This window comes from Cryptomeria japonica, chromosome 3 (genome assembly GCF_030272615.1).
Source record: "Cryptomeria japonica chromosome 3, Sugi_1.0, whole genome shotgun sequence".
Classification (NCBI taxonomy): domain Eukaryota; kingdom Viridiplantae; phylum Streptophyta; class Pinopsida; order Cupressales; family Cupressaceae; genus Cryptomeria; species Cryptomeria japonica.
In genome coordinates this window covers 875,624,129-875,650,172 of record NC_081407.1, presented here as the reverse complement: position 1 = coordinate 875,650,172, position 26,044 = coordinate 875,624,129, and positions in this window count along the sequence as shown.

Here is a 26,044-nt window from a genome sequence, read left to right as displayed (position 1 = left end):
GTTCTTCAATTGATGTTTGTCCCTTAAATGAATGGATTATATCAACACACACGTCTTTGGTACTGCAATTTTCTTCTTGATTGACTTCATTTGCATTTTGGAGTTGATAGACTTGTGTACATGATAAAGAGGATTCTTTTAATAGATTTTGTCTCCTTTCAAACTCAGCTTCTTCTAGACTAATAGTTAATCCAACTTGACTATCTCTTATTTCTTCTATGGTTCTTGCATATCTGATCCTTGTTTGTGCTTCTTGTGGCATTGTGTCATTGTTTTTGTCATTTGCTTTTCTTTTTGCATACGCCTCTTTTCTCTGAATTCTGAGTTTCTCTTGTCTTCTTTCTAATTTTATCTTTTGTTTTGTAATAGACAAGTCTTCTTTTGTAATAGTTGCTTGATCTTCATTGTGTTCTTTACTTGATGTAGTAGATAAGGCATCTGGACTCCATTCATATTCATTGGAATTTGTTTCGGAATCCTCATCTAAGATTACTCCACTATACCATACTGGAATGTCATGTGGTGCAAAAAGTTCCTTGATTTCTGTCATTTCTATTTTTACTCCCTTAGGAATATCTTGTTCAGATTTTGTCTTTGTTTGTATTTTCAGAACTTATTGACAAGATTTTTCTTCACCTTTGATAGTAGTCTCTTCTTCTTTCTTTTCATGATCTTCTTGCTTCTTTTGCTTATTGGCTACTGTTTTGGCCGCTTGATGTAGCTTTTCTTGCCAGTTGTCTCCTTTAGAAACTGATTTCTTTCTCCATTTTTGTTGTTGAGTATTGTGTTGCTTTTGATTAGACTTCAGGTATCCCAAACCGGATTTATCTTCTGTGGATTGTGAGTGTGGCCAAATAGGTTCTGAAATACCTTGATGTTGCTTACCAATTGGTCCTTTTCCTTCATATCCTTTTCCATATTGTTTTATGGGAATATTGTCTTCTGTTGCTATTTTTATAGTTTTATCTTCATCTTTGTATAACCAGCCAAGAATGTCTTTGTCTTCATTTTCCTCTTCAAGGGTTCCAGCACTAACAAAGGTTCCTTTAAACATATGTTTTGATTTGCTTGATGTCTGTGGCTGAATATCTGCAGGTTTTCCATATGACTTAGGGGAAAGTGGAAATTTATTCAAAGAATACTTTCCCATTCCTTCATCATTTAACTTGAGCTTTTCTTCAAAAGTTTCCCATAAATTTGCTTGAATTTCTTTAGTAGGATATACTAATTCTCTGTTATGTGGAACTCTTGTATCTTGTGTTGGCTTCAAATTATTGCAATATTTACTAGAATCTACAATTATAGTGATCTCTTGCCCTTTGTGAGGAAATTTCACACATTGATGATATGTAGAAGGAACTGCTTGTATCTTATGAATCCAGGGTCTAAAAATTGACACAATGTATCCTTTACCATGGGTCCTATCTTTATTGGTAGCACAACACTTCCTTTAGAAGAACGTTCTGCTTCATCGTAAGCCTTGATTCTTATTTTCTTTTTCAGGTCCACTGCATTCTCTGAATATCCCAAAGCTTTTATCAAACTTAATGCATAAATATTTAAGCCAGCTCCTCCATCTATGAGTACACATTTGACATGAGTTTTATTAATGGAGACTTCAACATGCAAAGGAGCATTGTGAGGATGTTGTAAAGATGCGTCATCATTTTCATAAAATGATAAGCAATGAGGGGCTATAAGGTGTCCTACCATGTTTTGGAACTGATCTATATCCAGATCTTTTGAAACCATTGTTTCCACTAAAGTTTTCTCCAAAATTTCCTTATGCATAGGTGAAATCTTGAGAAGTTCCAGAATTGATATTTGAGCGGGTATTCGTTGTAATTGCTCTACTAAATTGTATTGTTGTGATGTGGATGTTGAGTCTTTTGCTATACTTGGAAAGGTAACCTTTGCTTTGCTTCTTTTGATAACGTTGATTGGTTCTGAAGATTGATTTTCATTAGTAATGATCACATTTACTACATCATTGTATGTATAAGTGTAATTTACTTTGGTTTTTCCTTTGTCATTTTCCAATTGGGATGATTCACCTTTATCATAGTTTGGAAGTTGAGTTTTAAAAGACAAGTGTGATTCATTCGTCTTATGGCTATCCACCGTGATGGTTCCATTATCAATTAGACCTTGGATAATGTGTTTCAATCTTTGGCAATCATTTGTTAGGTGTCCTTTATTCCGATGATAATTGCAAAAGTGATTGTCATTCCACCAATTTGGCTTAACTGGTGGTTCATAAATTCTTGCTTCTAGTAAAACAACCAATTTGTTAGCAAGCAAATTTTTTAGAGCTAATTCTAAAGATTCTCCAATATTTGTGAATTTTCTCTGAGGATTAGAGAAAAAGGATTTGGCTTTATTGTTTTCCAGATTGTTGTTGCTTGGGATTCGACTTGATAGATTGAAAATTGGTTGTTATTGTTGTTTAGCAGTATTGTTATCACCATTTCCTTCATTGCTGCCATTCCTATTCTTTAACCAAAACTTGGGTTTGTCATTGTTGTTGTTGTTGTTGCTATTGTATGAATTATTGTAAAGTTTTAGTTCTCCTTTCTTTACCATCGCCTTCTCTATTTTCAGACCATTTTTTGATCATTTTGGCAAAAGAGGGAGGACATTGCATCCTTAGTCAATAACTCATTTCACTGATAAGATTATCAAGGAGTACGTCCATTTTTTCTTGATCAGGTACATCTCAGGGATACCTATTAAACATGCATTTCCATCATTGTAAAAAGATCATAAAGGATTCTCCATTCTTTTGTTTAACATTGCAAAGATATAGCGTTGTTATTTCATTCCTTATATTGTAGGAATATTGTGAAATAAACCTATTCACAAGTTCTTCAAAGGATTTGATTCCAGATGGCAATCTTGAAAACCACTCCATTGATTGTCCATTTAAACTCCTAGGAAAAAGATGCATAAGGTAAGTTTCCTCGTGAGCAAATTCCATGCTCATAGTACAAAACTCCCTAATGTGATCTTGAGGATCAGATTTTCCATCGTATTTGTCATATTTAGGGATCTCGCAATGTTGCGGAAATGGCATCATATTCAAATTTTTATCAAAAGGATATGGGCATATATCTTGTAACGAATATTTCTTGGAGCTTGTCCCATTTTGCATGTCTTGTATTTGCTATTGTAGAGCTTTTATTTGTTGAGTAAGGTTTGATAAGGGATTATCTACATAGTCTTTCCTTGTTTCATCATGAGTCTTTTTGTCACTACACTCTTTTCTTTTATCATCCCTTTCTTTCCTTGTTTCTTCGCTGTTCATATCTTCATTATTTTGCTCATCTATGTTTTGGGTGTTACTTGTCTCCACATCTTGTTTTAAGATTTCTATGTTAAATTCTTGTGGTAGTTTAGCTCCAGATTTTGCCAACATCAAGAGATATTTTTCTTTTTCTTTTGCCAACAATTTTACATTAGCCTATCAAATTTGAAATCTTGTTCAAGGTCTCTAATGGTGCTATTGACTACTTCTTCATCAACAACGGTAAATCCAAAAGTGGTATCTTCTTCCTCCATTTGTTGTTGTTTTCTAAGTTGTTTGTATTGGGCTCTAGTCCAAACTAGCATGTGATTTTTTCAAAGTTGTCAAAAGTTCCCAAGGGTAAGGTCAATAGGTGATTATTGGTTTAGGAAGACATTCTTTATTGATCTTACCAGTATTGTTTGTTCATTGGGATAAAGCATCTCTTTGTTGAAAAGAACGTCTTTGTAGAGTTTCACCATCAAATTCTGTACCGCAGCCACATAAGTAGTGATGAAAATGGTGTAGGAATGTCCTATGATTCAGTAAGATCTTGCAATTGATATACAAGAACCTTATTCTCTTTTGAGTAGCTTTGTAACTGGGTTTTCTTTTCTTAAGGTGATACTTAAAAGTCATATAAGCATTTGACAGTTTACAAATTTGATTCCAATGTTGGTGCAATTTTGGTTTTGATGTAGCCTAAGTTCAAAATAGGAAAGATATATCCAAGATTAGGAACCTAGTATAGATTGATCAAGCTTCGTGATAGAGGATGTGATTATCCTGATGAGAGACTTGACAAGGATGTTGATTTTTGCACTTAAGATGTTTGAATCAATAGTTTGCTGAATGTTGATGTTTATAGAACCTTTTGAGAATAACCTATAGGATTAGCAACCTAGTTGTTTTGAGCTATCTTGAAAATACGTGATGGTTTAGAGACAAACCTACTTCAAGGATTATTTTGATATTTTGATGTTTTGATACTTTGATTTTGAGTTGGTGCTTCAAGTGTTGGAATGCTTTTTGTTTTATCATTTTGATCACACTTTTCAGAAATTTGTTGATTTTCGATCTCTTGTAGATGATAATTTTCTTCAATTTTTTATGTTACAAACATAGAAGACACAATTTTTAATAAATGAAAAGCACAAGCAAGTACAAATCCCTATGGCAGGCTGAGACAATAGTTGTTGAATCTCACATGGAGTTTCCCCCGAGGCTATGCTATTCAAAGTAGATATTTAGATGCTTGACCCTACTGGCTCCACCCTTGACACTCACTTCTTCGGGGCAGCCAAGCACCGCTTTCCATGAAATCTCCTCATGGCAAACTTTATATCTCTACTAGGAACCGTATGTGTGTGATCCGCTTTAGAGGTCCGACCTCCTATGCCAACAACTAGAAGGTTTTTGGGAACTAGTACAAATAGTTTTTAGTAAAGGCTTCTGGTCATGTGGCCATACATGCGGCACTTTCAGCTCTGTAAATACAAAAGGTTCCTAGCCTATAGAGGTTATGCTCCATAGGGTTTATGGGGAAACATAGTGTCGATATGAACTTATTAGCACATGTTGTTTGAACTTTTGTCACAAACATGATTTATTTATAGTGGATCGGAAGGACTCAGTATTAGCCTGTTTCCACTTTAGGTCGTTCCCCTCTCACTGGCCCCCTCAAGGAAGCTCGGGAAGGTAGGCCCTCTAAAGGATTAATTGCTTGAAAGTAAAGAAAGCGTAAAAGAGTGGGTTTGGCTTTTTGGTCACCCAATTAAAGGGAGAGCATATACCTACCACTTTCGAGACACAGAATACAAGTGTTCTTTTTAACTTTCCATAGCAATGTGATCTATCCTCTACTTGGAGATGTTATTGCAACAAGCATGGTGTTTATTTTAACCCTTCATAGCAAATGATTTTATAAACTAGGATTTGGAAATCCTGGTTAACAAAATGAAAATCGTTGCAAAAAAGTAACTTGCTTCGTAAGAACAGACAAGTTGATTGTTCTTTTTAACTTGCAAAATATAAGATTGATTATGCTTTTTACCTTTGCAAGAAAATGAAAGATTGTTGTTCTTTTTAGAGCCCAAAATTTGAGGTGTGAATCCCAACTTTGCAAGAAAGTAAATGTTTGATTTGTTCTTTTTACCTTGCAAATGTGATTATTTTTATAGCCCAAAAACAAGTGAGCTACTTTTTAGAACACCAAATTGAAAAATGAAGTTCTTTTTACCCAAAAGGAAATATGAGTTCTTTTTAACCAACTTTGAAAAAGTTAGAAAATAAATCACTAAATCCTAACATAACTCCTCCAAATTTGCAAGAAATTGTTAAAAACCTACAAAATAGTAAAAAGTTAGTGAAAAACCTTAGGTGGGCTTCTACAAGCCTAATTTCAAATCACGGTTACAAACTTTTCTATCAAATGTGCTAACCTATGATGCAAAAGCGCTAACTTGCATTACAAAAGTGCTAACCAATGATGCAAAAGCGCTAACCTATGATGCAAAAGCGCTGATTTTCAGACAAAAGCGCTAAGCTACATGACATATGCACTAACCAATTATGCAAAAGCACTAACCTATGATGCAAAAGCGCTGTCAAAATTCAAACATGCATGAATCTACATTACAAATATGTTCATTTTAATTTTGCGAGATTTTTAAAGATATATGCGAGGTCCAGCCCCACGGTGGGTGCCAAAATGTGTGAGCTTGAATTTCATCCTTAGAATGTTACCTGTAATAAGTTAGTTTCACAAAATACAATGGAAATGCATACAGGAAATCCAAAATCCACCAATGAAACTACATGAAATACATACTAAAATAAAACATTATTTTACCTTCATGATTTATGTCTCATTGTGTCCTAACTCCACTGTTCCTGGTTGCAGATGGTGTGCTCTCAGACAATGCACTGTTGGCTTCCAAGATGGCATATGAAGAATGGACTGATAACTTGTAGTTAATTGATAGTGTGATATGCAAAGCTACATGATTATTCTAAAATGATAATGGTAAATGATAATATTGCTAAAAATGATATTTGCTTCAAAAACTCACGGATGCATATGATTAGCTTGCAAAATACACTTGAAGTCTCTTGAAGTCTAACTCTCTCTCAACTGAAGCTCTTGATTTAATAGACCTTGAGAGGATAAGATGATGTAGCTCAGATCAAAGGTCATGATCAGATCTGCAAATTTGAATGGCTGTGAGCAAAGGTGAAGGTTGAGAGAAAGGGGGAAGGAGAAGACAAGTGTCACTCATCTCACCTTGAATGGGTTGCTGATTGAGAGAATCTAGGGATGGTTGGAGGAAAGTTAGGCACGGTAGGACAAGTGGACTCAAGTCCTTCCTAATATGTAGAGGGTGTTGGAGAGAATATAGGAAATGGTTATGAAATGTGTGTACGTACACAATTTCATTAATTTTGGAAGTTGAGGATAAATGATGAATTAATATTCAAGGAATATTAATTTCCTTAGCCACATGTTTGATGAGTTGGAAAAGGGAAGATGAAGTGGAGATGGAGGGTGAGTTGGATAAAGGGATTAAATAATTTAGGAAATCATTTAATATTTGAGACTATAGGATAGGAGAATAACCATTAAATATTGGATATTTAATTGATTAGAGAATATAATTAAATATTCGATATTTAATTAACTTGGTTAGAGGAATAATTAAATATTAGATATTTAAATAATTAGAGGAATAAGATAATGAATATGAATTAAATTAATTAATCTTTTTGAATTAACTATTTAATAGAAGAATAAATATTAGATAAATATAAAATATTTATTTAATTGCTCATAGCCAATTTTTAGGTGTATACATAAAGAGTAATCAATTAGTACATAATTACATTCTTAATATTATCTCGTACCTTTTTCTGGCGTGTGGTGGTGTATTTCCTTTTTTCCTTTCAATTCTCTCCTTGGCATCCAAAATCAGGTCCTTCCACTCCCTCTCTAGAATCATGGGGGGATGCTCGTACTTTAGGTTCCTCTCTAAATGGGTCCTGTATTGGTCCCTCACATACTTGGTACTTGCCTAATCGAATGAACAAAAACATTACATAATTATTATGACCAATTTACTGCAATATTTATAATTAAATGTAGATGACTCTATTTAAATGATAAAATACCTGGAACAATCATTGCCAACATTATGTGCTCCCTCTTTATTGACATCCATGGAGGAATATTATTGTTGATAACAAAAACATGTCACACTGAGTAAACAGATCTCATCTCTCGAAATGGATTGACACCGTTCGCTACCAATGAAAGCCTAAGATTACAAGGTTCTTCTTTAAAGTGTGGCCACTTTTCCTCTATGTCCATAAATGTTGAACCATCCATAGGCATTCAAATAATGTCATCTCAACTTCTATTGCATGCATGGTAATCCATAAATTGTGCTAAGCTAGTGCACTTGAATAATCGTTGCATACGTGGAATAATGGGAATATAGCGAAGAACCTTGCAAGGAGCCCTTTTTTTTATTTGATCTGCTCAATATCTATTGATATGACATTTAGCGCATTCAGTTTGAAATTCATGTTGTTTGTGATATATAATATGATCATTGGGACAAGCATCTATTGCTTGATACTCCATTCCAATATCTTTCATAATGGCAGATAATTCTAGGTATGAGAAAGGTAGAATATTTGATGGTTGTAACAAAAACTCACCTATCAATCTACAACAAAAAAATTATAATTTGTTAATATCAAGAATATTAATGGTACAACATGATTCATAGTTTATTATGACATATATGACATACCTTAACATACGTGAGATTGTTATGTTGGATAAACCATTCATAACCTTCAAGTTCGCCAACAACAATACAGTGGAGAGAAGAGTTGTCTACGAGCCTTCGTAAAGGGTCTCAGATGCCTTCTCAAGTAGAGGGACATCATGAACAACATCAAGGTCATCTTCATCATCAGGATCAGCTATGCTAGTACTAAATGTGTCATGGATCAATGTATTTGTACCATCATCTTCAATTGTGTTTTGTGGCTCATGATCATCATCTTCCATGGGATCATTATCTTCAGCTTTGATATTCACACCTCCATGTTCATCCACTTCAAAAACCATATTCTCTGGGTTGTTTTGATCCATACCATGTGCTCCAGGGTGCTCGACCTATATAAAATTGATAAACATAAATAAACCATGATCATGATCTCATCATCAAGTGATTTATTTTGTATATAAATTGTTAAAACGATATAATGAAAAACTTACCAATGGATGATAATCATGTCCACCTTCAATGTGACCATGCAGCCTACAATGTTTCTTAGTTGTTTTGATTAGAAGTCTTCTAGTCTTTAACCCCTTACAAATTTTGCAGGGACAATAACATTTTCCATCACCTTTTCTTTTCAAGTTAGACCATAATCTAGGAATTGTCTCCTTATTTTGTTGTTCGCTGATATTGTCTGACATGGTCTTTCTTCACAAGAAATAAAATTGGGCTATAGAACTAGTTATATAGAAGTTGAAATGTTAGTTATGAAATCACGTTTTAGTATAATATACCAAATTAAATTACTTGAAAATAGAAATTATCATCATTGAACCAAAACCATTTAACTCTTCTTTTTCATCTCAAAACATATCTAATAGCTTTGTGGTATGCAATCCTTGTATCATATCTTAAGTTGAATAATATCTAATTGGGGTAATCCATGAGTGTCTAATGTGAATTCAGTATCCTAAACATTGGAGAGACCTTATCTGACTTGCCTAATCAATGTAGTTGCTGTCCTAATATGAAATACTGAGTTCTACTCTTGCCTCTGCATCAAACATCTCACGTCATGTTTCTTCAACAAAACACACTAATATGAATTGAGCCAACACCATGAGGATAGGGTCAAGTATCATGGCAACTAATCATAATACGTGAAGACGGGGTTCACACATAAGTGTTGGCTCTCAACAATGCCACACTTCCAAAATTGTTAGTCTCAAGACTTCTCCTATTGGGTCGGCACTCATCGATGGCCACAAGTCCAAATCAAAGTATGTAGGCTTTGAACTCCTTACTCTAGTCTAGGAGGACCCTACATAAGGTCTATGAACACTCAATTGGTATTACAATAGAAAGAGCCTTCCTCTAGAACTTTTTTTTGCAACACACACATCAATATTGGTAATAATTGTTATGATGGATGGTCTATTAGGACGGTAAATAAAATGCTTATTCTTTTCCACCCTTTGAAACTACAACAAGGTATTTGACTTGGTATGGTCCCCACACATCACTTCAACAACAAATATTAGGCAATTCAACCTTTTGCCTTCTCAATGCATGTTTCTTTTGTCTTTCACTGGTATTCTCAGTCCGATACATAGGGATATCAGACCTTTCATGGCATCATCAAACACCCATTCCAATATGTAGTCCTTTCATATTTTAGGTGCCTACACACTATGTTGTTGTTAAGTATTGATGTAGTCTTAAGACATCTCATGACTCCATTACATGTCCACACTTGGGTTTACAAACACAACTTTGTCAAAACACAAACAATATCACTAGTAAAAATATGACTGTGACAATCAATACCCTTAGGATAGTCATAGAAATTTAATCTATTTCATTTGGTTTTGATCGAAAAAACATTCCAAAGGTTGCATAGGGTCCCCTCACCCCTCTCTCTATCATCAACCACTTCAAAATACCAATCGCTTGGTCTTCCCACCAAATTCTTCACTCTTACTACCTTTTACTAACTGATAAATAGAGATATTAGACTATCCTCATGCCCAAACATACCAAATCTAATTTGGAGCCCTACACATAACATAATATGATACATAGCATGAAAAACAATATTACCACACATTTGGGTGAATTTATATGCATGGGAGACCAATCTATACATTATTTACTCCTCTCGGTAAACACTAGGTAGGATTTTGACATTTTTTGGAAAAACTATGATATCTAATTTAAAACAAAATGAAATTCAATGCCACAAAAATAAAAAATGAAGTTAACTCAATTCTCTACCACATCCAATCGACTTCCCATCAAATTATGATGATTTTCACAATGAAAAATGAAAAGAATCAGACCAAAATGTCAAAAATGCACATAAAACCCCAATTTCATTAAGCAAAACTCTTGGATGGCATGCCAAAGGCCCCATTTATTCCCATCCAAGTGGGTTACAACCTCAAACCACCATAAACTAACTTTCCAACCATATTTTAAAGAAGTTTCTACAAGAAATGCAAAAGTTGTCATGGCAATATGACAACTTTTTCCCCAATGGACCTCAAACTTTCACAATTAGGTCTCAATTTGTTGATAGAATGTGATCTATGACTAAGTATTAGAGGATCTTACTAACTTGGGTATCATGCTTTTATGTGTCTTTGACATGAATCCTAGTAACTATATAAGGATCTTACTAATCCTAGATTTATGCCTTGTCTTTTTGATATGGTTCCTAGTGAGAATATATGAATCTTACTAGTTCTAAATGTCATAACTTTGTGTTTTGCATGCTCCATGTGTGTTACCAATGTTACTCATATTACTCACTTTGTACTTCCCTTTTATCTCAATATTGTAGATTGACAATATCATAAGTCTTGGGAGCTACCACCTTTCCAAACTTGTAGTCATCTCGACTCTTCAATATCTTGGTGAAAGAATATTTGGTTTCTCCATATTTTCCCAAGTGTACATGAGCATAATTTCATACTGTTTCTAAGAGGGGGCTAAATATTGCATCATAAGTTGTATCTCTTTAAAAATATACACTAGGTTTGGACTCACTTTAGTGGTTGTGCCTTATTTATGCCTAATTGTACTTAGGTTTGAAAATGTTTCCATAAATTTGGTTCATTCCCTTATTCATGATGTTCCTCATGGCTCATTTTTATAGGACTAGGGTCTTGGGAACCCTTATTCATGGAAATTGGACCTAAAATCTGAAAGATGAATGTTGGATTCGCAAATAGTAGGAATTTCCTCTCCAAATTTGGACTTTGCAAAAGTTCAATTTGAAAAGGTGCAAGGACCATCCATATAAGGTCCATCTTGAAAATTAAATGATAATACCATCCATGCATATTAAATGATATATTCAAGTAATAAAGAAGGAAAACCATTTCATGAAGTTGTCAAATGATTTTAAAGATGCACAATAGTCCACTAAATGCAATTCACTAAAAAAGAAAACAAAGTATGCTATGAGATAGTGGGTAAGATGCAAGGAATGAAGTTAAATAGACAAAGAAAACCCATGAATATTACCAAGTCAAAAGGAGTAGCTATGACCTCTTAGGTGTTTTTTCACTAGCATAAATTAGACTTCTTAAGGATAGAAACACATGTAGATAGTAGTATGAAGTCTTTTTGACAATTTTTGAATTAGTTGAAGGAATGGCTTATTTTAGTTATATCTAACCCAAGACAATTTCAACTCAAAGTAAGGAATAAAACCATATGTCCTATAAGTTTGGGAAGCTAATTGAGTAGCTGGATAAGGTAGAGCATGACTATAGGGTAGTCTTGAGACTCTTTTAACTCAATTAGAACATGTACCAAGTATCTAGGAGCTTACAAAGCCAATTCAAACATATTTCAAGTGAAAATGCAACAAAAGGAGTAAAAGATTTGAATACACCTCAAAAACCACTCCTAGGTGGCCAAGTAGGTGGAAATAGTCTTTTCCAACATTTTTTTTCTTCATAGATGCATCCCTATATTCTCTTTATTATTTGAGACGAGATATAGGACTCCTAGGGCTTAGTTCATCTTAGTTCTTTAAAGTCTATGCCAAGTGTTGTAACTAAAAAAATTCTTACAGCAAGAGATATTATTTAATATCATTTAAGGTTGAAGTAGTGCAAGGAACATCAATATGAAAAGAGAAGGGATGAAGAAGTTAAGGACCTTGAAATTATACATCAGAACTATGATACAACTAGCTGGGATAGAATTTCCCCCTCATTGGGATAGTCATTTGACTCCTATTAGGATAGTTGAACAAAGCCAAAGAAGGTGGATAAAGACAAGGGAAAGAAGAAGGTTAATAAAGAGGGAGATGTTGAAGAAGAAGAAAAGAACCAGAAAGATCAACAAAAAGAAAATGAAGAAGATTAAGATGTGTAACCTAGTTTGATGTTTTATCTATTTTTGGACTTGATAATTATTTATGCCTTGACAATATTTTATGTTTTATGGCTCATGGAAACTCATGATCTAGTCACTACAGTATATGAAACTCACAAGAATATGAAACTCTTTCATGACAAATGAGAAGAACTAAGGAAGAAAGGCCTATCTTTTTATTGCAGGAAGAAATGGGAAAGAGGACACACTTATAAACAAGATGAAACAAAAGAGGGAAATATGTGTTTTTATGTGCAAATATCCTTGGGCACCCAGGCATAAATGTAATGCAAGGAATCTTTAAAGAAAGAACTTGTGTTATAAATGCAAAGAAAAATGGGAACTAGGACATACATGTGGAGGCCAACTACGAAAAATAGAGGCAATATCCAATGAAAAAGAAAAAGGAAACTTGAGAAAAAAAGAAAGATATGGTGAAGGAGACCATAAGAGAATCCCATGAAAAGAAGACAGGACAATTGAAGAATTGAGTTTTGTGGAGGAACCAATCCAATAATCACAACACCCTCATAAATATGACAGAAGAAACCTCTTCATAGAACCTCAAGGTTTCATTGTTAAGTAAAGAGTGAATGCATTCTACTAAAAAAGAAGGATCTAATAATAGTACATATATTGGCATGTGTATACTTCGTACTTGGTTCATGATTAATGTATTTTCAAGAATGATTCTTAACAAATAAGAGAATAAAAAGAAACAATAATTTATTCAAAAGAGAACATTATGTTTAAGGTCATAGATGTGTGGCATGCTTCTAGACAATATATGGAAAGTTTGCCCTTATTTTGTCTCATGATTACAATTGATGAGAGAAAACTTGTCTTAATATTACAAACCTTGGGAAGGGCGAATTTATTTGATCATCCAAACCTAAAGTTGCTTGAGGACAAGCAAATTTGGGAGGGGAGGATTGTGATGCCCCTGATTTGAACAACTAACATTTCTTCATGGAAGGTCCAAATGATGAAATTTTCTTACATGGTAAGACTTCACAATTTCATGGAGGAAATCATTGATTTACTATAGTCAAGCTTATATGGATTAAAGACAATAAATATCAACCCTCACCATTAATCTCCAGCGATGGTGAATATTTAAGAGTGATAACATATTAAGGGTGTGTAATAATATGAAGAGGCATACCAGTTGTTAGGAGGAGACATCATGGTTTAGGAGGGGATGCCACCACTCCAACAATCACCCCTTATTGAGTGGTCACCACTTCTATACCCAATGAAGAGATATAAATAGTGCACTCCCATCAGTTAGAAGATCATCAAACCAAGAACTTAATACTTGATAAGGCACTGAATATAAAATAGATTGATTAATCAATACTATTTGGTATGAATTCCTTTGTATATAATAGAATAGATGTTGGATTAATGAATATACTTCTACACACTAATCATTGAGAAATACATTATTGGTGGTTTTGTTATTACCCAGTCCAGTATCGATCTGATCTTGTTGGGAAAGCATCTCGCGATCAAACCACAAGGTCTCACTGCCGATTAGTCTACTGTTACCAGGGTTCACCCTCTAATTTGTGAAATTTTGTAACTTATTTATGTTATGCTAAGTATATGTCTGATACTAGAATCTTTCATACGATTGAGTACTTCCAACCATGGTAGAAGGGAAGTAGGCTTGCAAGAGTGGTATGGTGATGGTTTTGTGTGAGCAAAGGGTTACAAAGCGTACTACCCTTGGGCCTAGAGGAGATGGCTTCTACGGAAACCTATTGCAACCTCTTTCCCCTGTCATGGTAAAGATTCAAATCCAAAATTCTGAAATTCCTCCTCCAAACATTGTGCAAATCCAAAATTCCTCATTCAAATATTATGCAAATCCGAAATTCCTCATGCAATTATTATGCAAATGCAAAGATTCAATGAATGATGGTGAAGATTAAACAATTCCTCATATTATGCAAATTCGAAATGAAGGTGAAGTTCAGCAATTCCTCACATTATCCAAATCCAAAATGAAGGTGAAGATTCTACCTCGAATGGTGAGTGTGTCGTTTGATCTTTCCAGGGGTTGAGCTCAACGCGAAAGCCTGCGCGGGATTGAATGCACAAATGACTTGCCCTCTTTTTTCTTTTTTTTTTAAGTAATGCCCGTTGCCGTCGAAATTTTGACGAACTCAGGCACTTTTTAAAAAAAACATTTCATTTTCGACGAAGTCGGGCATTTTTTCAAAAAAAAATCAAATTTGGTCACAATATACCTTCTCCGTCAGAAACCTCCATCGAAATTCTAGACCAAATGTATTAGTGTTGGTATCGGTTAGCTTTACTGGTTGGCAATACTTGATAATTTGGTTGTGATTTTGGTCCAGCTTATGGAAATGGTTTCTAACATGTTGAAGGTGTTCTTGATCATGTTCTAATTATTTAGTGGCTTCGCATTGGCTAGTGTGCTAACTTGGTGGTCTTATTTGGATCTGGTTATATATTTTTTGTTATTGCACTAAGGGTTTCTACTGGTTGGTGAAATGTGTTGGAGATTGGTCTTAGCGTGATTTTTGATGGATGTAATTGTTTGGGAATTTGAATTAGGTCCATGCTATGTAATTTAAATCATAATATTGGTCTGGTGATATCATGTGATGTATTTTTTGTAATTATGGGTTTATGGGTTTAGGGTTTAGTCGACCTTATAATTAAGGTTGATGAACTCTATTTATAGATGACTTATTCATGTAATATTGGCATCAATGGTTATGTCTGCATTATCAGAGAAAGCTTTATGTGCGAATAATGATATATTATTCAGTGGAAGGTTGTGAAGGATTTGGTATTGCAGGGCAGGCATCTATGCTTAACCGAAATTATATCAAGCATTAGGCGATGCTACTTCCATAGTTCATTCTTTCCAGATTGTAGTTCGATGTTTTTGTAAGTTAGTGAGACTTCCTTTTGTGATTAATAGTGAACTCCAGGTGGTTAGCCTGATTGCAAGTGCAATCCCCATTGTAATTATTTCACATACTACTGGAAAAGTATTATCTGATTGTAGGTAGGGTTTCCCACCATGGTATTTCCCTTTACTGGGTTTTCCATGTCAAAATATTGGTGTTGTGTGTATTGTTCTTTCATGCTTTATCTTTCATCACATGTTGGTTTCTTTGTGCTCTCGTATAAAGTTTATAATCTGCATTAACTATTATACTTGTGAGAAAACCGATTCACCCCCCCCCCGCCATCTCATTTTCCTCCCGGTATCAGAACTATCTAACAATACATACATCACATTTTATGTTTTGTATACTATAGGATTAAAAAAATGGATTTCATAAAGTTTTCACCAAGTTATGGTGGTCAGACATAGAAGTTTTTTATATTTTTAAAAAGCTATAGTAAAAAAATCATAATTAATTATTTATTTAAAAAAAATACAAAAAAATATGTGTCACATCTAGACATGTGTCTTCTACTTATATCTAAAATCTTAAGAAAAAATGTTATGATTTGATTGTGGTTAGGGTGGTGAGATAGACACCCGCTTCTTATCTTTTTCCTAAAATTTTAGTACTACTACATTGAAATTTCAAATTTTCATCAAATTGACTATTTTTATCAAAAAAAAACTAGTACCTTAGAAACTATATTCAATTTTCTACAGATTCTATTCTTACATATTTTTTAAATAATGCCCGTAACTTTTCAAAATTTTATTTTGAGTTGGCTAACTTTGCTTTTCTGATTTGCATTGCCACTTAAGAGTCAGTTTGGCCCACCATGATCCTACACATACCCTACATAGTGTGTATTCCTTTATCTAAGGAAGATAGAGCCAAGATTGTGTAGAATCTCAATATAAGGTTTATAACAAAAAAAAGAGTAAATTGTAAGGAAGTTAAATAGCGGAACAACTTCCTACACTAACCTTGAGAGGAGGGTAATGTAAAAACTTTTACGAGTCATCACAACAGTTACATAAACTTAACAAAAAATACTCATAAATAACCTTCATACCACAACACAATGTTCTACATGGGTAAAACCCTTTCCAGAGAAAAATCCCACTCCAAAACCCGCCCAATATATTATTCTGTAATAAAAAATAGATTACAATATACTTGTAGAGAAAGCTCTTCGTAGGAGTACCACTAATTAGAGACTCAAAGGTAACTCAATAGCTATAAGACTCTTACACACAACCTCTATCTCATGCACCTCATATATAGGAGATACAATACAAGAAACCATCAAACAATATTATAAAACCATGGGATAAAACCACCCAATAAGGTGTAGTCAACCCTATCTCCCTTCTAGATGCCCTGTGACTTGTTACAACACACATCAACATGTGTCCCTCCCTTTTATAGCTCATTTATGTGTCTGATACAAATTATATTTCTTACTTCAGGAGTACAAACTTTCGGAGGCCATAACTTGAGAACTATGTGTCCTATTGATGAACTGTTTGAAGTGCCAAAAAGCTCGTGAAGTGCTTTATTGCCTCAGAAATAGGTATGCCATTTACACCCACTTCTCAGGGTGTTTCAGGGCCTCTAAATTCCTCAAAATCAAATTTAAACCTTTCATTGGACCCCTCCAAAATAGAAATTTTAATAACTTAAAAACTAGTTGTGATCCTGTGACGTAACTTTACCAGAATGCTTATCTAGTCAACCAAAAGTTTCAAGGAGAATTTTTCACCATTTCATGCCCAAATGTAAACTTATTATAAATAGTAACCTTATGTAAATGCAAGATTGAGATACCATTTTTCCAACATAAATATCATAATGGGAGGTGATTTGGATGACCATCAGAGGATAGTTAAGTAAGGATGCAAAAGCTGAGGCTACAAAAGATATAAAGAATACATTGTCTTCTCTTGCAAAGAAAAAAGAAATTGGTCTTGAAGGGAATACACTTGGTGTTGGTAAAATACATCTAATTCTAAGAAGAGAATTGATGAATAGTGAAGTGATGATGGAGATCTAGAAATTGGTCTGAGAGATCACATGGAGACTAATAAGAATATGGAAATAGTTGCAAAAGATATTGTAAAAATTCACAAGAAGAAGAGGAGAATGATGCAGAGAAAGAGAGAATAGGAGAAAAAGATAGAGGAAGAAATAAGTACTATGTCTGGCAGAGAATCTTCCTATCCCTCTAGAGACTACATCAGAAATGTTGAAGTTGTAGTTACAGTTTGAACCAATCATTACTAATAAGGTATATTAGGTACTAATGACACACAGTCAAATGGACCTTAACCAATTGTCCTACATGCACATGTTACACTTTGGTGATATACTTCATCACTGTATGTGCAGGAAGTACACATAGTCACAATTGCAAAGCACAAAATTGATAAATGATACAGTGAAGTTCCAAAAGTTGTGATGAATGAGACTTTGAGTGATGAGGAGTAGCTATAGGTGTTCCTTAATGTCTTGAAGGATTATGCTTCTAACTTGGAAGCAACAATTTTTAAAAATGTTGAAAAGAGAACAAAAGCAAAGTGATTAAATGAATTTATGACTATATGTGCAATTTCACATAATCTATTGTAGGAAGGTTTAAGAGTTTTTCACAAGAGTGTAAAGTATGTGTTGGTGACATATCAGTGTTATCACTCTCCCAACATGCCTACATGCCACTTTACCTTTCCCTTTTTACCCATGCAAGCTGGCAGACAATATCTAAAAGAATCACCAATGTTTCAAAGTCCAATTTTCTATCCTTTTACATCTCCCCGTATGCATGCACACCACTTTTCCTTTTTTTTTTTAATAGATGTTGTTAGGATTAATGATAGTCCCAAAGACACTGAGAGGGGGGGGTGAATTAGTGTCTAACCGGTTAGTAGAATATTTAAACTTATTAAGAATTTTGCATCCCAAAACAGTGTACCGGTAAATAAGAATTAATGCAACAAATAAGAATAACAAAGACAACATAGAGAACACACCATAACACAAGATATTTAATGAGGAAACCTAATGTGGGAAAACCTCAGTGGGATTTGTGACCCATAATATTCACTCACTGGCCAATGAATAAATATTACTTACAATGAGGGGCCTGCACATGCAAGAAGGCCAACTGTCTAGAGCTCACTGCTCAATAAGAGTCACACTGACTACAAAAATGGTTTATCAAAATCCAATACAATATACTGCTTCAGATCAGCATCAACTATGCTAGGTTCAGTATCGGTTTAAGCTCAGTTGATAACCAAAACCTTATACAAAATTTGCCTTATGCATTTGCATGTAACATCCTTCTTTTTTCTTATTTTTCTACATTCTCTCATACATTTGACTTACAAGATCTCATACATATATGAGTCTTTTACAATGTATCATGTCGGCTTTACATAAGATAATTCCATTAAAATACAATGAACAAAATTTTAATCCCTGTCGGCTGGAGTGTCGGTATGCATTGTTGCCGCTGCCGGTGAAGTACCTGCCGGTGTATGTAGAAGTCTATTGCTGGTGTCGATAACTGTCGGTGGCTTACCAGATGAATACCAGTTGGTTTCCAGATGGTTGCCATCAATGAAAACATCAACTATTCTCATAAGAGTGTAGAATGCCAACAATCTCCCCCTTTGGCATTGATGGCAACAATCATGAGAAAAATCCAAAAACTGTGCCAAAAACTGAAGTCCAAAAAGTTTCCAAAAAGATGTGCTACCCCTGAGCAAATGATCTTCTCTGAATAAGTATTTTTCTCTCCACTACTCCCCCTTTCACATCAATGACAAAGGTTGTCAAAAATAGTCAAATGAGTGCAAAAATTTCACCTCAAAATTTGTAACCAGTCGGTTACAATCTTAAAGATATCTGCCAAAACCAAATTTAGACTCTGCATGAATCTTTTGTTGTTGGTCAAGGTTGCCTCAGTCTGTTGGATCGTGCCAATGAGATAGTGCATGTGATCTTCTAGTGATTGCTCTCCTTGAAGTAATGCCTTAGAGATTTGATTTCTCAAAGAGATAAGATTGTCCAACTTAGGACCAAGTTTATATTTAAGTTCTCTGGCATTAGACTTAATCCTTGCCTTCTCTTTCTCAATTTTCTCCAATTTTTCCTCAAAACTTGCTATTTCTTGCTCAATAACTGATATAGGTTCGGATGAACCAATTATGTTATCAACTATGTCATCTATTTGTTTCTTTACTCTATTGATCTCCTTTTCCAAGTCCTCTGTCAAAAGATGGGGTTTGCATGTTTCCCTGTAAAGCTCCTTGTATTCCAAAATTGTAGAGTTCAGTGCCAGTAATAGTGTATTCATGTGTTTTGTGCACTTGTTTATTGTGTCTTCAAAGAATTTATTAAATCATCCTATAACTTCAATTAAGACTTTCTTATATATGTCCAAGTGTAAAATAATACTGTTCTCAATGCTTTCCTTATCATAATCATTAAATGAATTATACAGTTTACTCATATTAGCCAAATTTCCATCATCAGTTATTTCATTCAACAAATCATCCAATGAAGGAGTGATCGGTTTATGTTTCTTCTTAGGAGTTAGTTTCTTGGTTAGTTCCCTTACTGCCTATTGTTTCTTCCTCAAGGTCCTTGTTCTCTTAGGTGAAGGAGAGGGTATCGATGAAGGTTTTCTCTTCCTCCTTTCTACTCTTTTAAACTATGTTGCCTTGTCACTATCAGTTCTAGAAGATGTGCCAACTGGTGAAATGTGTGCCTCCTGTTGTAGTCCTTCAAGATCACTAGCCAATATGCCACTGATGTTCATTACATTTTCCTTGATTTCTTTTACTTTCTTAGAAGCATCTCTGATAAATTTTTCTCTTTTCTTCCTTTGCTTCAATTTTTTTGTTAGGATTCCCACTGATACTGAGAGGGGTGGGTGAATCAGTATCTAATCGGTGAGTAGAATTTCTTATCTTAAAACATGCAGAACATATTATAACAGTGTACCGATATGCAAGAAATAATGCAATAAATAGAATTAAAAACATCCACATGAAAAGCACACCATGACACAAGGATTTAACAAGGAAACCCAGTGTGGGAAAAAACTCGGTAGGATTTGTGACCCACAATATCCACTTACTGGCCAATAAGAGAATATTACTTACAAGAGGGGCCTGCACATGCAGGAAGGCCAATTGCCTAGAGCTCACTGCTCAATGGGAAGTCTCACTGACTTACAATGTGGATTTATACAAATCCAATAGCTTGTACTGCTTTACAATAGCATCTATAATGCATGATTCAGTACCAGTTGCTGCTCTACTTCTTACATAAACCCTTTAACCTATATTTCGCATAATAGGTCTACCTTAATATTTTTCCCTTTCGCTTACATCACTTTTTTTAACTTACAAAATGTCTACAATGATCTCTCTTATATATAAGAGTCATTTTACAACATGTCAAGTCGGCTTACAAAGTTTTTACAATACTAAACAAAATATACTATAACAAAATCCTATCGGCCTCTATGCTGGTATACTTCCTTTCTTTGTGTCGGTGTCGGTGTCCTGAGTGTCAGTGTAGAGTCTGATTGTTGATGCCGGTGAACTATCTTGCCAGTGTAATGCCTTGCCGGTGCCATAGGATTGTAAGGTTGTCATCAATGAAAAAACCTTCAATCACCTACAATGTCTCATTGGAATGTGCATATGCCAACAATCTCCCCCTTTGGCATTGATGGCAACACTCATGAGAAATTTCAAAAGTGTATCCAAAAATGTGAAGTCCAAAAAAAAATGTTATCAAAAATGTGTGTGCCCCCCCTGAGCATATGATTCCTGTGATGTTGAATTTTCTCATCCCACTACTCCCCCTTTGGCATCAATGACAAAGGTTGTCAAGATGTCAGTGGAGTTTGTAGTTTTAACCTTGTAACCGGGTAGTTACAATTTGAAATAGATCCACCAAAATCAAGTTTATACTCTCCATAAATTTTTACTATCTCTTATTGTTGTCTCTGTTCATTTAACTGTACCGGTGAGATGCTGCAAATGCTCTGCCAGTGTTTTCTATCCCTGTATCAGTGCCTCAGATATTTCCTTCTGTAATGATGCTAGATAGTCCAATCTTGGACTCAGTTTTAATCTCAGATGCTTTGCCTTATTCACTATTCTCTCCTTTTCTCTTTCCAATTTAAGTAATTCTTCCTCAAAATTTGTTATCTTTTGTTTCAAAAACTGATAATGTATCAGGTGAGTTAACAAAATTATCTGCAAGTTTATTTATTTCATTCTGTACCTTGCTCATCTTCTTATCTATATCTATAGCAAAAAAGTTTGTCTTACAGGTGTCTTTGTACAAAGTTTTGTACTCTTTCAATAAGTTACATAGTTCTGGTAGAATTATGTCAAAATATCTGGTATACTTCTTTATCTGCTCATCAAAGAATCTTTGCTTTTCAATTTCCAATTTGTCCTTCAATGTCTCTTCCTTTAATTTCTCAATGTTTTCTATGATATATTTACACGAGGTATCAAGTTGTCCTAAAGAATCTTTATTGTCTATATTACAGTTAGGAGCAATTACCTTCAAAATTGGTATTGTGTCATCTATTGCCTTATAAGCTTGTGAGCTGCAATCTTTTATCTTTTTAATTGAATCTAATAGTACTTCAGTCACATTAGTTGATTTGTAGCCTGATGATGAACCTACATTCTGAGTACCGTCAGTGGAAGTAACCAAGATTGTATTGACCGCTGGTAGGTCTATTTGTGTTTGCATTTCCTTAAGAAATGGTTTTTCTATTTCTCTAGTTGTCGGTGGCACTATTTCCTTATGAACCTGTTCTTGTTTCTGTTGTTGTTCCTGTTCAGGAGCCTTTTGCTTTGTTTGTTTCTCTATTTGTTGCATTGTCTCAGTTTGAGTCTGAGTTTCTACCTGTTGCTCTTTGTCATCTATCAGTTTCTCCTATGTGTTATCAGTTTGCTCAGCTACCGGTGGCTCACTAGCCATTTTAGTCTTATCAACTGTATCTTTATCTACCACAATGTTGATCTTTTGAGTATCAACATCCATTGTATATACGACTTCAGGATTAGGATTGGCATCCTCTATATCCATACTTTCAATTGTCGGTTGATCTTTTGTAGTTGTTGTTGTTACCAATGGAATAATCAAAGGAGGTGGGGTTAAGTTGTCTTTAACCTTGATACTGGGTGGTCCACCAACTTTACCTTTACCCTTGTCTCTTTCTTTCTGATATACCTTTATAGGTTTGTGGCTCATGTATTCTTCTTGTTTTTCTTTTTCCACTAGGAAAATGTCCCATGCATTTTCTGTCTCCTCAGTCACCTCATTAACTCTTCCAACCATTAGAGCAATGTGCCGGTGTGCAGTAGAAAATACTGACTGGTTGGCTTCAGCAATTAAGTCATCAATTTCTTTGGGTGAATTCACTGGGTATACAACAAGTAGCTTTTCTATCTTTATTTTCTTGTCAAGTTCTACTATTGCTTGTCTCCTTGCTTCCAGTCTCTTAAATAGTTCATCGGGTACTTCATCTACTAGTTCCATCAAAAATTTCTTATACATATCCATATGCAATATAACACTGTTTTCTACTTGATCTTTTTCATCAGCTATCAGAGTGTCATATAGTTTTTCTATATTCTTCAATTTCCCTTCCTTTGTAATTTAATTCAATAGTATGTCAAGAGGGGCCAAGTCCTTGTTGGTCCTCTTCTTCTTCTTGGGTGTCAGTTTCTTCTTCTTTGGTGTAGCCTTTCTTACCGGAGATCTCACTGCTTGTTGTTTTTGTCTTGTCCTCCTAGGTGAGGGTGTGGTTGCCGGTGAGGGATCTCTTTTCCTTACAACTCTTTTGAAACTTGCAGGCATGTCATTCTCTAAAGATGTGCCTACCGGTGATAGGTGAGTTTCAGGTTGTGGAGCTGCTAACTCATCCTCTGTTATACCGGTTTGTTCCATTACTTTATCCTTGATTTCCTTTGCTTGCCTAGAACCTTTTCTTACAACTGCCTCAACCTTTTTCACTCTTTTCTTAGATTGTATTTGGCTTTCAATAGTTTCTACACTACCAAATACTTCTTCCTTAGGTTCTTTAGGGGCTTCCAGAAGTGCTTTAGCATAAGTTTCAATTATATGATCATCTGTTTCATAGCCCATCTCTGTTACCCAACCTGTCCTAGGGATGACTGCTTCCATCCAGATCTCATCCTTCTTGATTACAAAGCATATTTCATCCTTATATTTGTCAACAATCTTTTGTGATAATCTGATTCTTTTCTTTATTTTGGCCTTAAGTGCTTGAAAGAAATCATGGATATTGTTTTCCTTATCTTCTCCCATATTATTGAATAGTTATGTTAGTTGTTTACCTACCAATATATCATATCCAAGTTCTTTGTAGCCTATATTGGGAACCTGTTTGGTTATATGTAGCATCAAACATACTAGTAGATTTCCAAATTTAAAAGTTCCTTTCTTGTCCTTCTTAATCTTGCCTAAGTTGTCAATTAATTCGTCCTTCAACCACTCACATACATCAATCTTTGCATTATCTGTGACCATGCCATAAGCACTCTTAATGCACAGACTTGACACTGAATTGAGTGTATTTGCATGAGTAGCTTTATATCCTAATATCATGCTGATAAATCTTACATTAGTATCTTTTACATAATTGACTCTTAAGGACCTTCTGTCGGATGTGGCACCAGTTAGGTTCATAACTAGGTCATTGGAGACCTTTTTAGTCTTGTTTAGCCTTTTTACCGATGGTTGGTAACCCTGTGACAACTTTCACAAGTTCCTTGGTGATTCTGTTAATTGCATCTAACCAGAAAAATTCACCATGTACCCTGCTTAAGACTATCCAAATCACATCCTTGGGGAATTCAGGAATGCTAAGGATCTATGTAAATCCTAGGGTTTCAATGATCTTATGTTCATCTTTTACATCACCAGATTCATCACATATGATAGATTTAAACATGGTTTTAATCTCTTCATCTCCTAGTTCCTCAATGTTGCAATGAATGTAAATTCTGGGATTTTCAGCATAAACAACTCCCTTAGGAATTTTAGAAAAAGCACCTAAAGTATCATCTTTCTTTGCTAATTTGAGAACTAATTGAAATACGGGCCTAGGTCTTTTTATAACTTCGACAATAGTAGGTTTTTCTATATATTCAAGTGCAGAGGTGGATGCCATGATAAAATACCTTTTACTACCTTTAGGATGGATGATTGCTTGAAGTGTTCTTGCCTCTTGCTTGAAAATGCCTTAGCTCAAAATCTTCGTGCTCTTCGTAGGTTTGAAATCTCGGTGAAATGAAATGGAGCCAAAACCTCAAATTTATAGTGTCTTTTTGCCATCTACCACATTAAATGTATGCCGGTTAAGTAGTTACTTAACATTGTTTGTCGGTAATAAAGTAATTTCCAACTTTTCATCTCTAACTGAGGGAATAATAGCACGTGTCATTAGATTGCCAAACCCTCAAGGAACTTTCTTCAATTCGATGAAGAACTTCTTGCCAGTGGAGCACTGCTCTGTCCTGCTGGTGAAGCATCACTCTATCCTACCGGTAAAGCATTGGCTAGTTATACCAGTGGAGGAGTGTTCCCAATATTTAGATCAGCTTTTCTAATCCATTGTTTTGAGAATTCTTGCTTAACCTCTTCAACTTTTTCTTTACCCTTCAAGCTAGAACTTTTTTTGTCTGCCGGTGATCCTTTACTTCTACAGAATTTTGCAATATGCCCAATCTTGTTACATGCATAACAAGTTACATTATTCTTCTGAATAGCTTTTCCATAACCTATGCCAATTTGTGTTCTACATTGATTAGATAAATGTCCAAATCTTCCACAAACATAACATCTCACATTCATTCTGCAATTTTTAGAGTTGTGACCAACTTTGTTGCATTTAGAACATTGACCGGTGAGTGTGTTGATATTCTGATAATTTCTAGATCTACATTCATTTTCTCTATGACCATACTTATTACAGTTAAAGCATTTTCCATTGAATTTATAAGTATTAGGTTGTCTTACCGGTTTGCTATGATCCTGAGTATTTGCAGTATCGAAGCTTTCACCAACTTCAAAGCCAATTCCAGAAGTGTCACCTTTAGGTTTTTGATTCTTTAGCAAGGTGCCAAGTTCCTCTGAGCTTTTCTTGAATTTTTCTTTATGTTGATTTGTAGTTTCTAGTTCTCTTTCTAAAACTTCTTTCTGTCTCATCAGTTCATTTGAGTCATTCTAAGTGTGCATCAGATCTGTCTTTAATAAATCATTTTCATAGCTAAGTCTTGTGTTCTCATTTGTTGCATCACTTAGTCTTCTAGTCAATTCTTCTTCATTCTTCTTCCTATCCTCAATTTCTTTACAAAATCTCATAGTCATATCCTGCATCTCATTTTTTGTTGTTATGTTCTCCAGTTTCAGCTTGCTTATCTGATCATTAAGTGATTCCTTTTCATCATTTTCAGTTTGCATTTTTTCACAAAGTTCTCTTCTCTTATTTCTTGCAATAGTAAGATTCTCTTGAAGTGCTTGAATGATATCCTAAGCTGCCTTTAGATCATCTTCTAGTTTGATATTTTTCAATTTTTCTGTATCAT